Below are 13,653 nucleotides of genomic sequence, written 5' to 3' on the forward strand. Positions count from 1 at the left end.
CAGCCTCACATATTCAACAAAGAGACATCCCCATATATTCAGCAAAGAGATGGAACAGTCTAGCAAAGAGACATCCCTGTATATTCAGCAAAGAGATAAACCATATAGTCAGCAAAGAGATATCCCCATATATTCAGCAAGGAGATATCCCCATATATTTGGCAAAGAGATATCCCCATATAGCAAAGAAACAGCCCAATCCAGCACAGGCCTGCACGAAGTTTTCCATCTTTTGCAGACTGTATATGTGCTGTATAAAAAGTGGAGTGAATAAAGCACTCGTACCTTATGCTAAGGTTTCCCCATGCCATTCCTGCTCCTGTGCCTGCTGGCCCCTCCCTCTGGTCTCACTCGGCTCCTCCCCCTCTTACAGTTTAGCTGCGATTGTGTGAGTGCTGGACTGGTGCTTCTGCTACCGCCCAGGTTGGAGCTGGAAGATATTGTTGTTTGTTTCAGGAGCTGGAGGGAGTGAAGTAAATGGAGGCAGCTAGGTAAAGGTGCGAGTGTCGGGCCCCCTACTTGTGTATGGGCTGTCCCCCCTTGATGGCGGCCCTGTTGGTACATTCAGCCAGCCCATACAGTGGGGAAAATAATTACTTGATACCCTGCAGATTTTAAGTTTTCCCACTTACAATGAAATAAAGGGTCTATAATTGTTATCATAGGTGTATTTTAAATGATAGAGACAGAATATAAACCAAAAATCCAGAAAAAAACACATGATACAAATGTTATAAATTGAGCTGCAGTTCAGTGAGTAAAATAAGTATTTGATCCCCTACCAACCAACAATAATTCTGGCTCTCACAGACAGGCTACAGTATGTGCTCATGAAGTACACAGATTAGTCCTGTCAATTTTAAGGAGGTGCTCCTAACGACAACTTGTGGTGTATAAAAGACACCTGTCCACAGAATCTTTCTTCCATTCAAACCTTGTCATCATGGGCAAGACCAAAGAGCCGTCAAAGGACATCCGGGAGAACATTGTAGACCTGCACAAGGCTGAAATGGGCTACAAGACCATCAGCAAGAAGGTTGGTGAGAAGGAGACAACTGTTGGAGCGATTATTCGCAATTGGAGGAAATACAAAATACCCATTGATCGCCCTCGGTCTGGAGCTTCATGCAAGATTTTGCCTCATGGGGTAAGAATGATCATGAGAAAAGTGAGGAATCAGCTCAGAACTACAAGGGAGGAGCTTGTGAATGATCTCAAGGCAGTTAGGGGACCATAGTCACCAAACAAACCACTGGTAACACAATATGCCGCCGTGGGTTGAAATCCTGCAGCGCTCGCAAGGTCCCCTACTTCAATTGGGCACCTGTACAAGCCCGAGGAGAAATGCAAAAATTAAGTGTAGCGCTAAATGATATCAACGTGTATCAATAAAAATTTATAAATGTGTGTGTGTATAAGCATCCAGAATACCTCAATCACAGAGGTAGAATGGATACAAAAGGTAGTGAACAATACATAAATAATATCTAACAACAAAGTGTACCCCCAAAATGCTATGGAGTGATAACAATAAAAAGACTAAAAATCCACACCTAAAGTGTCCAATGGAAGGGGGGTTTTCTCTTCAATCTTCAACCGAAGTAGAAAATACACCACACATTAGGAGAAAACATTCAAATGGGAGGATGGGTACTCTTACCAGATCAGTTGGACGCATACCATATGGCAGTGCGTCTGAAAGGCTTTGGGATACTAGATCCCCAGTGATGAGATGGTGCCAAGTCTGGACGGTATCCTATAGGCTGCAATAGAACAGAAAACAGTCATCACTCTGCGGGAACAGGGGTGTAAACTGTCAGGAAGTCCCCTCCAGAAACAAGGAACTAAGGCGTTGATTTGCTAAAGGCAAATAGATTGTGCACTTTGAAAACTGCAACAGCTGGTGGTGATTCTTATTCGTGCTCCTATTGTAAATGCACTCACCAAATGTCCTCACCCCCCCCCCCCCCCCCCCCCCCCAGGGGTACTGCGCAGTCACAGTACTTTTTTTTTTTTTTTAAACAGTGTAAAAGGTAAAATAATATAGAAAAAAAAAATTGAAATATGAATATGAAAACAGTGTTCAAACTACACATGTGAGGTATCGCCATGATCGGTAGAGTGACAGCAATAATTCTAGCCCCAGAACTCCTCTGAAACGCAAAACATGCAACCGGTAGAATTTTTTAAATGTCGCCTATGGAGATTTTTAAGGGTAAAAGTTTGTCGCCGTTCCATGAGTGGGCGCAATTTTGAAGCATGACATGTTGGGTATCAATTTACTCGGCGTAACATTATCTTTCGCAGTATAAAAAAAACTGGGCTAACTTTACTGTTGTCTTATTTTTTAGTTAAAAAAAATGAATTTTTTCAAGAAAAAGTGCGCTTGTAAGACAGCTGCACAAATACGGTGTGACAAAGTATTGCAAGGACCCCCATTTTATTCTCTAGGATGTTAGAAAAAAAATGTATAATGTTTGGGGGTTCTAAGTAATTTTCTAGCAAAAAAAAATGTTTTTAACTTGTAAACACCACATCTAAAAAAAAGAGGCCCAGTCTTAAAGTGGTTAAGGATTTAGAGAAGATTTGTAAAGAAGAGTGGACCAAAATCCCTCCTGAGATGTGTGCAAACCTGGTAACCAACTACAAGAAACATCTTACCTCTGTGCTTGCCAACCAGGGTGTCTCCACCAAATACTAAATCATGTTTTGATTGGGGATCAAATACTTATTATACTCAATTTATTACATTTGTATCATGTTTTTTTTCTGTTTTTTAGGCTGTTCTGTCTCTATCATTTAAAATACACCTATGATAAAAAAATATAGACCCTTCATTTCTTTGTAAGTGGGCAAACTAAAAAATCTGCTGGGGATCAAATAATTATTTTCCCCACTGTACATGATTCAAACAATCTATGGCCAGCCTTTAGAGACCTGCATCGGAGGTTTGTTTCTGAACATTTCCTGCAATATCTGTTTGATCTCACAGATTTTATTGTGCAGGGAATCAAAATTAACTAATTCCTGCATGAATGTGGCCTGTTGAACAATGAGCTACCATAGTCCTTAGGAGGATTTGTTGGCTCAAATGCTGGTCTGTGGACAAAGATTTTAAATCTGTAGTCAAACTCCCCTTTCTGGGGCAACCTCTCTTTGAGGCTTTTCTGTAAGAGGTCATCAAGAACAGCACCCACAGTAATAATACCTTCCTGAGACCTGCTAGTCAACGTTTTTGCTGTCGAAACATGCACTTTGCTTTTATGCAGCTTAGCACTCCTTTGATGGCAGGAGTTAACCTTTAGGTCATTCTGCCCAAGTCCTAAGCCATACATACAGACATCTGACAAACCACCCACCTCATGAGGGTCTGCTATCACCTGCAAACTTCAGAACGTGGGAATGTCTTTTAATCTTTGCAGGTTTTGGCTTCAGAACATTTACGACACTCGCGTACAGGAGGTAGTTTCCTCCAAAAACAAAATCTCCTCTCACCACATAGAGATGGGCTCTGATCCAAACAGTTCAGGGGCTTGTGATGCAGGAATGGTGCCTGTGCCCCTTCAGGAAAGTTACATGGGCATTACTCAAACCTGTTTACTGTACCCAAGCAAGGGTGTACCATCCACCCTGTTTAAATCCCAAGGAACTGAACACCTTTGTGCACACCTCCATCCAGCAGTGAAAGTTGGCCATACTCCTCCGACGTACACAGATTGTGGCCTGTTCTTGGTGCAGCTGACATCCATGGACTTTTCAGCAATTGCCTCTGTTCAACCTAAATATCAGGATTGCATTGGCTTAAGACTTCCAGGCCAGCCTGCAGTTGACCCTATAGTACTTTGAAAGCTTCTTTTGCAGGTGAATTTCCAAAAATCCTCTTCAGCATCAACACAAAATCTAAAAAACTTTGGCCTGATATTAAAGATCAGGTCAGCAATGGTTTTCCTTCTCAAGAAAAAACAGAAGGCTCTGCTCCTTCTGGTCTATAGTATTTGGCTGCAGAGCATGGTCTCTCTGTTCAGATGCATTTCAGGTGCTAGGATTCATTATTCAGGCAATCCCATTGTTCAGTTTCAATCTAGGACCTTGCAGTAGAACAAATCTCCTCTCACAAACCTTAAGATTCACCACCTGCTACAGATCAAGATGTCGCTGCTGTAGTGGCTTCAGTCGCTGATGGTATCTTGGGGCAGATTTTTTCTAACCCTCTGCTGCTGAGAGCTCTGCACCATGAATGTGAGTCTCTCTAGCTGGTGAGGCATTCACAGCATCCTGTCTGTGCAGGGTCTTTCGATTCCAAAAGAAACCAAGCTATCAGTCTGCTAGAGGTCCGAGCAACTTATCTATACTTTCTGCATCAGCCGCAGCCGCTGGAGGGCCACACATTCAGTCCAACAATGTGAGGATTTGCACTTAAATCATTATAGCAACATAACAAGTTTGGCCAGAACTAAAAAGGTTAAACACATTTTTCATTGAGCAGAAGGGTGAGCAGATGGGTGCCAGCCTGCTGGTCAGACCAGATCCCAGGAGTTAGTGCCAGGTGGTCTGTGAGTCGTCAGCATCTCAATTCAGAAGAGTGGTCCCATCACCAGAAAGTACTTTATCAGATCTGTAAACAGTGGGGATTCAGTCACATGGTTATTCTTTAGCGTTTTTGTGGCACTTATCCTGTGTCTTGCCTGCACCCCAGTAAATGATAAAATAGGATTTCCTGTTGTACACCCTGTAAAATCCTTTTCTCCAGTAGTTCACTGGGAGATCAGGCCATCTTCACTCATGTGGTTGCCATAGCTGTTGAAGCCTTGGTGTTGAGGAACAAAGGCATCACCATCGTTAATTATATCATCCCTGCAATGCTTAACAACTTTCTGCCCACGCTATAGCCGAAAGACCGCTACAGTGTGATCCTAAATTTCCGGGAGGGCATCCATGTACGTCCTCCCGTGCATGAGCTGCCTGCGCGCCCCTTGCTGGGAGCACAGCATGCTCTGTGATCAGTGAGTCAATGACCCTTACCACGTGATCAGCTGTCAGCCAGTGACAGCTTATCACGTGATGTAAACAGAAGATCTTAATCGCCTTTTTTTCCCCTCACGCTGACCGCGTTCGGAGAAAAAAAAAAAGCCGATTACTGGCTTTTGTCAGAGGGACATCGGTCCCGCACACGGCGAGCCACTTCTGCTATGCAGTGCCGGCAAGTAAAGGCGCAAAATTGCTAGGCATTCCTATGTACCCATTATGTGAATAACAGGAGGTGATGATTGATAAAATCCGTAAAAAGTCTGTGTGGGAAAAAGAAGGGGACTCAATACAACGTTCTGAAAAGTTTTCAAAGTCCACACAAATGGCTGCCTTCCTGGAAGAGCTGAACCTAAGCCCCAACAATCTGCAGAAAGAACACAAGGAGAGGAGGCGCCTCTAAGTGCAGTATTAAAACCAGATTTATTAAAAAAAACTCTGTGCAAAACACTCACATTTTGTAGAATAACATTAGGCATGTAATGTGGCTAAAAGTCCAGGAGGAGAGGGGTCCGTCAGATCCGTCACAACTAGCGCTGGGTCCTGCTGTGCGTGCGGCTGTGCCTGAACACCGCTGAAGCCGGCCGCGGTGATGGAGTTCCAGAGCGAGGCCTGGGACGCTGATGGAAGGCAGGCGCGGAGCTGTGACGTCACTGGAATGCGACGCGTTTCGTGAGCGTGCGGGCTACGATGGCACGGTAGCCGCGCTCCTTCATCAAAGCTACAGATGAAACGAGGAAGTGGTTTAAGAAGAGAATGGGGGCGGGGACTGGAGAGAGAAGGGGAGGAAGGAAGAGCGGATTGACAAGAACACAGGGAGGGAGGGGGGGGAGAGGAGGACGGAGAATAATGGCTATGTGCCTGGTTTATCCAAAGAAATGACAAGGTGTGTGTTAATATATAGAGAAGTATATGTGTAAATAAAATAAAATAAAGATGGATATTAGTAAGGATGAATTTAATTAGAGATAAAAATGAAATTAAATAAATAGTAAGTATGAAAAATGGAAAAATGGTGAAAAAAAAATATAAATAAAAAAATAAAAAATATAAATGAAAAATAATACTAATACTACAAAAATAAAAATGAAAGAGAGAGCAAAAAAGAAGAAAAATAGACGTGATACGTCAGAGTAATTATAGGAGAATGATGATGATAATAATGGATGCTAATAGGGATAAATAAGATTAAATGAGGGTATTATTGTATCATGAGATGATAATTTAGGAAGAAGATATACGATATATATAAAAAAGAGAGAAGAATAATTTCTCGAGGTCATAAAAAACTGCTGATTAGCCCTAGATCACATATGTTATAAATTAAATGGGATAATGAGCATTACTGTAATAATTAAAAATTAGAAATTGAGATTATTAATACATCTATATACATATACATATATGTGCACAGGTATGTATTCAGTCAGATGCATGCGCACGCATAAGCGGACCCACTACCGAGTGGCTCCCATGCATGCGCCGCTCATAACAATAACAACATTGAGAGAGGGGCCTATCCTTTTAAAAACAGAGGGAGCCCATGTATATAAAGATATACATGGGTTTTTTTATGTTTCATTTTATAAAAAACACAATCAAAACACAAGAACAGAAGCAAAAACAAAAACAAAAAACAAGGACAAGGAACCCATCTGACCTTTAGAGTCAGTGTGTGGTTATCATTAAAACAGCTTTCTCATTTGATTGTTGATGGTAAACAAGAGAATAAATAAAATAAGTATATTGAGGTATATATATTGTTGTGTTTACAAAATAGTTGCAATCTCAATACTTTCATTGATTCCTCCTGGCGCGAGTACATCTAGGGTATAGATCCAAAAAGTCTCACGTGCACAGAGCTTTTTGAATCTTTCAGCCGCCGGGAGAAACCTCGGGATCTGTTCAATGACCCACACTTTCAGTCCCTCAGTAGAACCTTGGTGGGCCAAGGAAAAATGTCTTGGAACACTGTGAGGATCTGTTCCACCTTCTATGAGCCTTCTGTGTTCCCCAAATCTTTGTCTCAGGGGTCTAATTGTACGGCCCACATACATTAGGCCACACGGACACATGAGGCCATAGACGACGAAATCGGATGAACAATTGTAGAATTCCTTTAGCACAAAGGTCTTACCCTTAGTGGTAAAGGACTTCTGTCCATGCTGAATGAAGTTGCAAGTTTTGCATAAGGCCTTTCGGCACTGGTATATGCCTACTAGGGGGATCAACGTAGGTGCAGACAATACTGTTGGGATGGATTTGAACTTGCTGGGTGCAATCTTATTTTTAAGATTGGGAGCCCTGCGATAGATGACCTTGGGACGAGTTGGGAGTGATGTTTTTAGATGGGGGTCTTGATGTAGTATCCCCCAATGTTTTTCCAGAATCTTCTCCATACCTTTGTACTTATTATGAAAAGTGGTTATAAAATTGCTAGACCCATCATAAGTCGATGGATTGGTTTTGGGTTTTGATGGTTTACCTTGCAGGTAATAACTAAAGGCATCTTCCACCAGGGGTTTGGGGTATTTTTTGTCATGGAACTTTTTCTTGAGGGTTTCACTTAGTTCGATATAATCTGAATCCTTGGTGCAGTTCTGACGAAGCCGGCAGAACTGTCCTTTTGGAATATTTGTAACCCATTTGGGAAGATGACAACTGTTGAAGTGTAAATAGGAATTACCTGCTGTAGGCTTAGTATAGTTTTTAGAAGTAATGATGGAACCATCATGTCCTAATTCTAGGTCGAGAAAAGCAATGGTAGCCGGGTCAGTAACTGACGTAAAGAACAACCCATGAGGGTTGGTATTACAATGTTGAACAAAGGAGTTGATTAGGTCAATATCCCCGTCCCAGATGATGATTAGATCATCGATATATCTACCGAAGAATATGATGTTGGCCGCAAAGGGATTGTTTTTATAAATAAAATTATTTTCCCATAGACCCATCACTAGGTTAGCGTAAGATGGTGCAAAGTTTGCCCCCATTGCTGTGCCCTGTATCTGTTGGTAATGCTCTCCATTAAAGGAGAAGTAGTTATGCGTCAAGCAAAACCTTGCTGCTTGCACAACAAACTCCGCTTGGCGCATGTTGATCCGGGGATCTGCGGATAGGAAATGCTCCAGTGCCATCAGTCCAAAGTCATGTGGAATGGAGGTATACAGTGAGCATACGTCTAGTGAGAGCCAGATGTAAGTAGGCTCCCACTTATATAGGGACAACATTTCCATAAGGTGAGTACCATCCCGAATGTACGATTGTAACTGGGCAACTATGGGTTGTAGAAATTGGTCAATATATAGACTAAAGCCCGTGGTGACACTCTCCATGGCTGCCACGATAGGTCTGCCTGGGGGATCCTCTAAGCTTTTATGAATCTTAGGTAGGTGGTAAAAATAGGGTACCTGGTGGAAAGTCTTATGCAAAAAAGACTTCTCAGTTTTGGAGATAATACCTTTTTGCAGGGCAGTAGAAATCAGTTGGTCAGCTTCCATGGCATATTCGGTAGTGGGGTCCTTAGAAAGTTTGACGTATGTCCTGTTATCTGAAAGTAACCTGTATGATTCCTTAAGATAATCTGCTTTATTCTGTAATACAATACCCCCTCCCTTATCGGCAGATTTTGTTACCAAATCCTCTCTATGGATGATTTGATCAAGAGCTTTTTCCTTGGCCCACCAAGGTTCTACTGAGGGACTGAAAGTGTGGGTCATTGAACAGATCCCGAGGTTTCTCCCGGCGGCTGAAAGATTCAAAAAGCTCTGTGCACGTGAGACTTTTTGGATCTATACCCTAGATGTACTCGCGCCGGGAGGAATCAATGAAAGTATTGAGATTGCAACTATTTTGTAAACACAACAATATATATACCTCAATATACTTATTTTATTTATTCTCTTGTTTACCATCAACAATCAAATGAGAAAGCTGTTTTAATGATAACCACACACTGACTCTAAAGGTCAGATGGGTTCCTTGTCCTTGTTTTTTGTTTTTGTTTTTGCTTCTGTTCTTGTGTTTTGATTGTGTTTTTTATAAAATGAAACATAAAAAAAAACCCATGTATATCTTTATATACATGGGCTCCCTCTGTTTTTAAAAGGATAGGCCCCTCTCTCTTAATGTTGTTATTGTTATGAGCGGCGCATGCATGGGAGCCACTCGGTAGTGGGTCCGCTTATGCGTGCGCATGCATCTGACTGAATACATACCTGTGCACATATATGCACATATGTGTATATGTATATAGATGTATTAATAATCTCAATTTCTAATTTTTAATTATTACAGTAATGCTCATTATCCCATTTAATTTATCACACATATGTGATCTAGGGCTAATCAGCAGTTTTTTATGACCTCGAGAAATTATTCTTCTCTCTTTTTTATATATATCGTATATCTTCTTCCTAAATTATCATCTCATGATACAATAATACCCTCATTTAATCTTATTTATCCCTATTAGCATCCATTATTATCATCATCATTCTCCTATAATTACTCTGACGTATCACGTCTATTTTTCTTCTTTTTTGCTCTCTCTTTCATTTTTATTTTTGTAGTATTAGTATTATTTTTCATTTATATTTTTTATTTTTTTATTTATATTTTTTTTCACCATTTTTCCATTTTTCATACTTACTATTTATTTAATTTCATTTTTATCTCTAATTAAATTCATCCTTACTAATATCCATCTTTATTTTATTTACACATATACTTCTCTATATATTAACACACACCTTGTCATTTCTTTGGATAAACCAGGCACATAGCCATTATTCTCCGTCCTCCTCTCCCCCCCCTCCCTCCCTGTGTTCTTGTCAATCCGCTCTTCCTTCCTCCCCTTCTCTCTCCAGTCCCCGCCCCCATTCTCTTCTTAAACCACTTCCTCGTTTCATCTGTAGCTTTGATGAAGGAGCGCGGCTACCGTGCCATCGTAGCCCGCACGCTCACGAAACGCGTCGCATTCCAGTGACGTCACAGCTCCGCGCCTGCCTTCCATCAGCGTCCCAGGCCTCGCTCTGGAACTCCATCACCGCGGCCGGCTTCAGCGGTGTTCAGGCACAGCCGCACGCACAGCAGGACCCAGCGCTAGTTGTGACGGATCTGACGGACCCCTCTCCTCCTGGACTTTTAGCCACATTACATGCCTAATGTTATTCTACAAAATGTGAGTGTTTTGCACAGAGTTTTTTTTAATAAATCTGGTTTTAATACTGCACTTAGAGGCGCCTCCTCTCCTTGTGTTCTTGCTATGCAGTGCCACCTGCTACCTGAACGTCAAGTGATTTGTAAAGGTAATTTTTTTTATTTATTTATTTTTTGCCCCTATGTCCAGAAGCCGCTTCCCATAGGAGCACTCGTACCCGAGCCCCGCTGCTGCATCCATTGTCACAGACAGCCCCCCACTCCCTTAGCCACTGTCTTTGATTGACAGCACTGGGAGCCCCAGCAAGCCAGTTATTACCTATTGGAACTAGTCACCACAATCCCCTATATACTGCTCCCGGTGCCCCAGCAAAGCCAGTGAGATCTGGAAGTGAGGGGAGAGAAGAGCTACAGATATGCACGGCGCTGGATCGAATGAGGGCTCAGGTAAATAAGAGGGGGGGATGAGGTGGTATGCTGACACCTAAACATTTTTTACCTTAATGCAGTAATGCATTAAGATAATAAATGTTTAGGCTTTCCAACCACTTTCACTTCCTACAACATTTACCATCGAACATGGAAATAACACTTTAGCTGGTGCAAGTCCAAGGACTTTCATCCTACGTTTCTTTGTAGAATGGATTCTCTCCTTTCTCCAGTTTGATGTGGACCAGCCCTTGGCCCTTAGTACTATAAGGGCCATATTTCTGCTCTGGCTTTTCTCTTTCAGACTCCACTATCTTTTCACTGTGTGAAGCCATTTGTTCAAGGGGTCTGCCGTGTGGCTACCTCTTTCAAATCGCCTCCCTCCATGGCATTTTAATTTGGTCTTCTCTGCACTTCATAGGTCTTCCTTTGAGCCTATTTGACACATTCTTCTCTGTACCCTGTCAAGGTGGCTTTCCCTGTGACCATCGCCTCAGCCAGGTTTTTGTATCAACTGGCAGTGTTCTGTGGCAAAGAAATTTATTATTATTATTATTATTATTATTATACAAGATTTATATAGCATCAAAGGAAGGGGGAGGTGGTAAAAAGGTAGGCTTCCCTAAATAAATTAGTTTTCAAGGATTGCCTAAAGGCAGACAGGATAGGAGGTGACCGGCCATACTGGGATGGGAGAAGCTCTGGAGAAGTCCTGGAGGCAAGCACAGGAGGAGGTAACAAGGGAGCGATGTTGTGGATGGCCTTGTATTTTGTGGTTATTATTTTGAATTTTATGCAATGGGGTGGGGGAAGCCAGTGAAGAGATTGGCAGAGAGGGGCAGCAGTCACAGATTGGTTAGTAAGGTGTATTATGATAATACAGGATTTATATAGCACCAACACTTTGCACAGCACTTTACAACAGCAGACAGTACAGTTACAAAACAATTTATTACAGGAGGAGTCGGAGGGCCCTGCTCGTTAGCGCTTACAATGTAGGAGGGAGGGTCAAGTGATACAAAAGTTAATAGCTGTGGGGGATGAGCTGATGGAGAAAATAAAAGTACAGTTGTTAGGTGGGGGCAAAATAGGCTTCTCTGAAATGGAAGGTTTTCAGGGATCGTTTAAAAGCATAGTAACAGATATACAGATTTGGGTGGGAAGTTCCATAGGATGGAAGAGGCTCTGTAAAAGTCCTGGGGGTGAGCATGGGAGGAGGTGACGAGGGAGCTAGAGTGCAGGAGGTCTTGGGAGGAACGAAGAGAACGATTAGGTTGGTATTTTGAGACTAAGCTAGCTGGGGGCTCAGTTGTGGATGGCTTTGTAAGATGTTAGTATTTTTAACTTAATTTGTTGGGTGAGCGGAAGCCAGTGGAGGGATTGACAGAGATGTGTAGCAGACACTGAATGGTTGGTAAGGTGGATGAGCCTGGCAGCAGCATTCATGATGGACTGAAGGGGCAATAAGCTATGTAAAGGTAAGCCCGTGAGCAGAGAGTTGCAGTAGTCGAAGCGAGAGATGACCAGAGAGTGAACTAGGAGCTTTGTGGTGTCATTGGTATGAAAGGGATGTAAATTGGAGATGTTGCGGAGGTTGAGGCGGCAAAATTTAGACAGTGATTGGACATGGGGCCAAAAAGGATAGTTCAGAGACCAGGATTATACCTAGAACCTTGGCATGCAGGATGGGCTGATAGTTTCCTAGTTCTCCACAGGAACAAGTTGGTGTTGAGACCTAAGCCTCTATTCTTTCCTAGGATAATCTCTGCCTTCCCATTTGTCAGGACATTTTACTACCATCCTTGTCTCCTGCCCCAGTTCACCAGAAAGATATATCTCTTTCTTTATCATACATCATGGGACACAGAGTTAGGCTATTATTCATTACTTACTGGGTTATACACCATCTCTAGGTGAATGGACACTGATAGAAAAAGTCTTTGACAGGAATTCCGCCCCTATATAACCCCTTCCATACGGGAAGTGCTTCAGTTTTTTACCAGTGTCTGCAAGATGGATGGGCACGTTTGTTGAGCTCTCTAGAGCTCCAAGTCTTGAGTGCCAAAAAGGTTCTTAAATGAATCAAGGGATTGACTGATTGGATCCATTTGAAGAAAAGCTTATATTCTTAAATAAATGGTACCCGAACCTCACAAAGAAGACCAAGAATCCTGCAAGGTTTTGCCTGTAACATGACCTTCGGGCGCTGGACCCTGCTAAGTGGAATCCTGAACACCGCAGAGCTTTCCTGCAGGATGCTGTACAGGTCCAAGGGAGTGGACCCTAAAACATGAAAGGGGTACACAGTCCTTGAAGGTCCCCAAGTGACAGAACCCACCCTGATGGGTAAAGATTGGGCTCTTCGTTTCTAAGGCTGCCTTGCCCCTGGACAGGTAAGTGATACCCCCTTATTTACTTAATGTGAGGTGCCCCAGGGATTGTAACAATCTGTCAAACTAGCTAGAGGCTGGACATCTGTGGGCGGTGACAACAGGGGGGAGTTTGGGCTAGCTGCTGGTGTTTGCAAGAGTACCTTTTCCTTGTTGTCTTGGCCGTTTTTTCTTATGGATGGTCCGCGCATCAGGGGGTGCCATTGCGCACGTGCGATCGCCAGAGTGCACGAGTGTTTGGGGCTGTTTGGTGGCCTTGGTGCACGCAGCTTTGCCACAGACATTGTGCACACTCGGAGCTAAGTATGCGCCATAGCTTGATCTTGGCACGTGAAGATTCCTGTCATGTGTGAATACAGCCGTGCGATTTCGGCAGGACCAAACACGTGCGTGCGCACATATGCGTAGAGCGTCCTGGGGCACAGCCATCTTATTTATACAGAGAATGGCTGACATACGGCGCTTCCAGGGGACAGCTGTGGGACAAAGAGCAGGCTCTGAATAATTCACTTTGGCAATTAATTTCTCCTTACCCGGGTCACGTGTCAGCCAACTGTTGGTTGGCAGGCTAAGGTGCTTAGCAGGATTTTTGCATAGGGGCTTGGTGAGCCCTATTAAAGGGTCTCCCTTCTGGGGTGTGTAAATAATA

At 42.8% G+C, this 13,653-nt stretch overlaps 1 protein-coding gene across 3 annotated transcripts in view; it reads left to right on the forward strand.

Annotated features, from left to right (window-relative positions):
* TCF20 (transcription factor 20) overlaps positions 1-13,653 on the forward strand; it is a 430,416-nt gene that overhangs the window by 294,563 nt on the left and 122,200 nt on the right. The window lies entirely within an intron of this gene.

This window comes from Aquarana catesbeiana, linkage group LG07 (assembly GCF_042186555.1).
Source record: "Aquarana catesbeiana isolate 2022-GZ linkage group LG07, ASM4218655v1, whole genome shotgun sequence".
Taxonomy (NCBI): domain Eukaryota; kingdom Metazoa; phylum Chordata; class Amphibia; order Anura; family Ranidae; genus Aquarana; species Aquarana catesbeiana.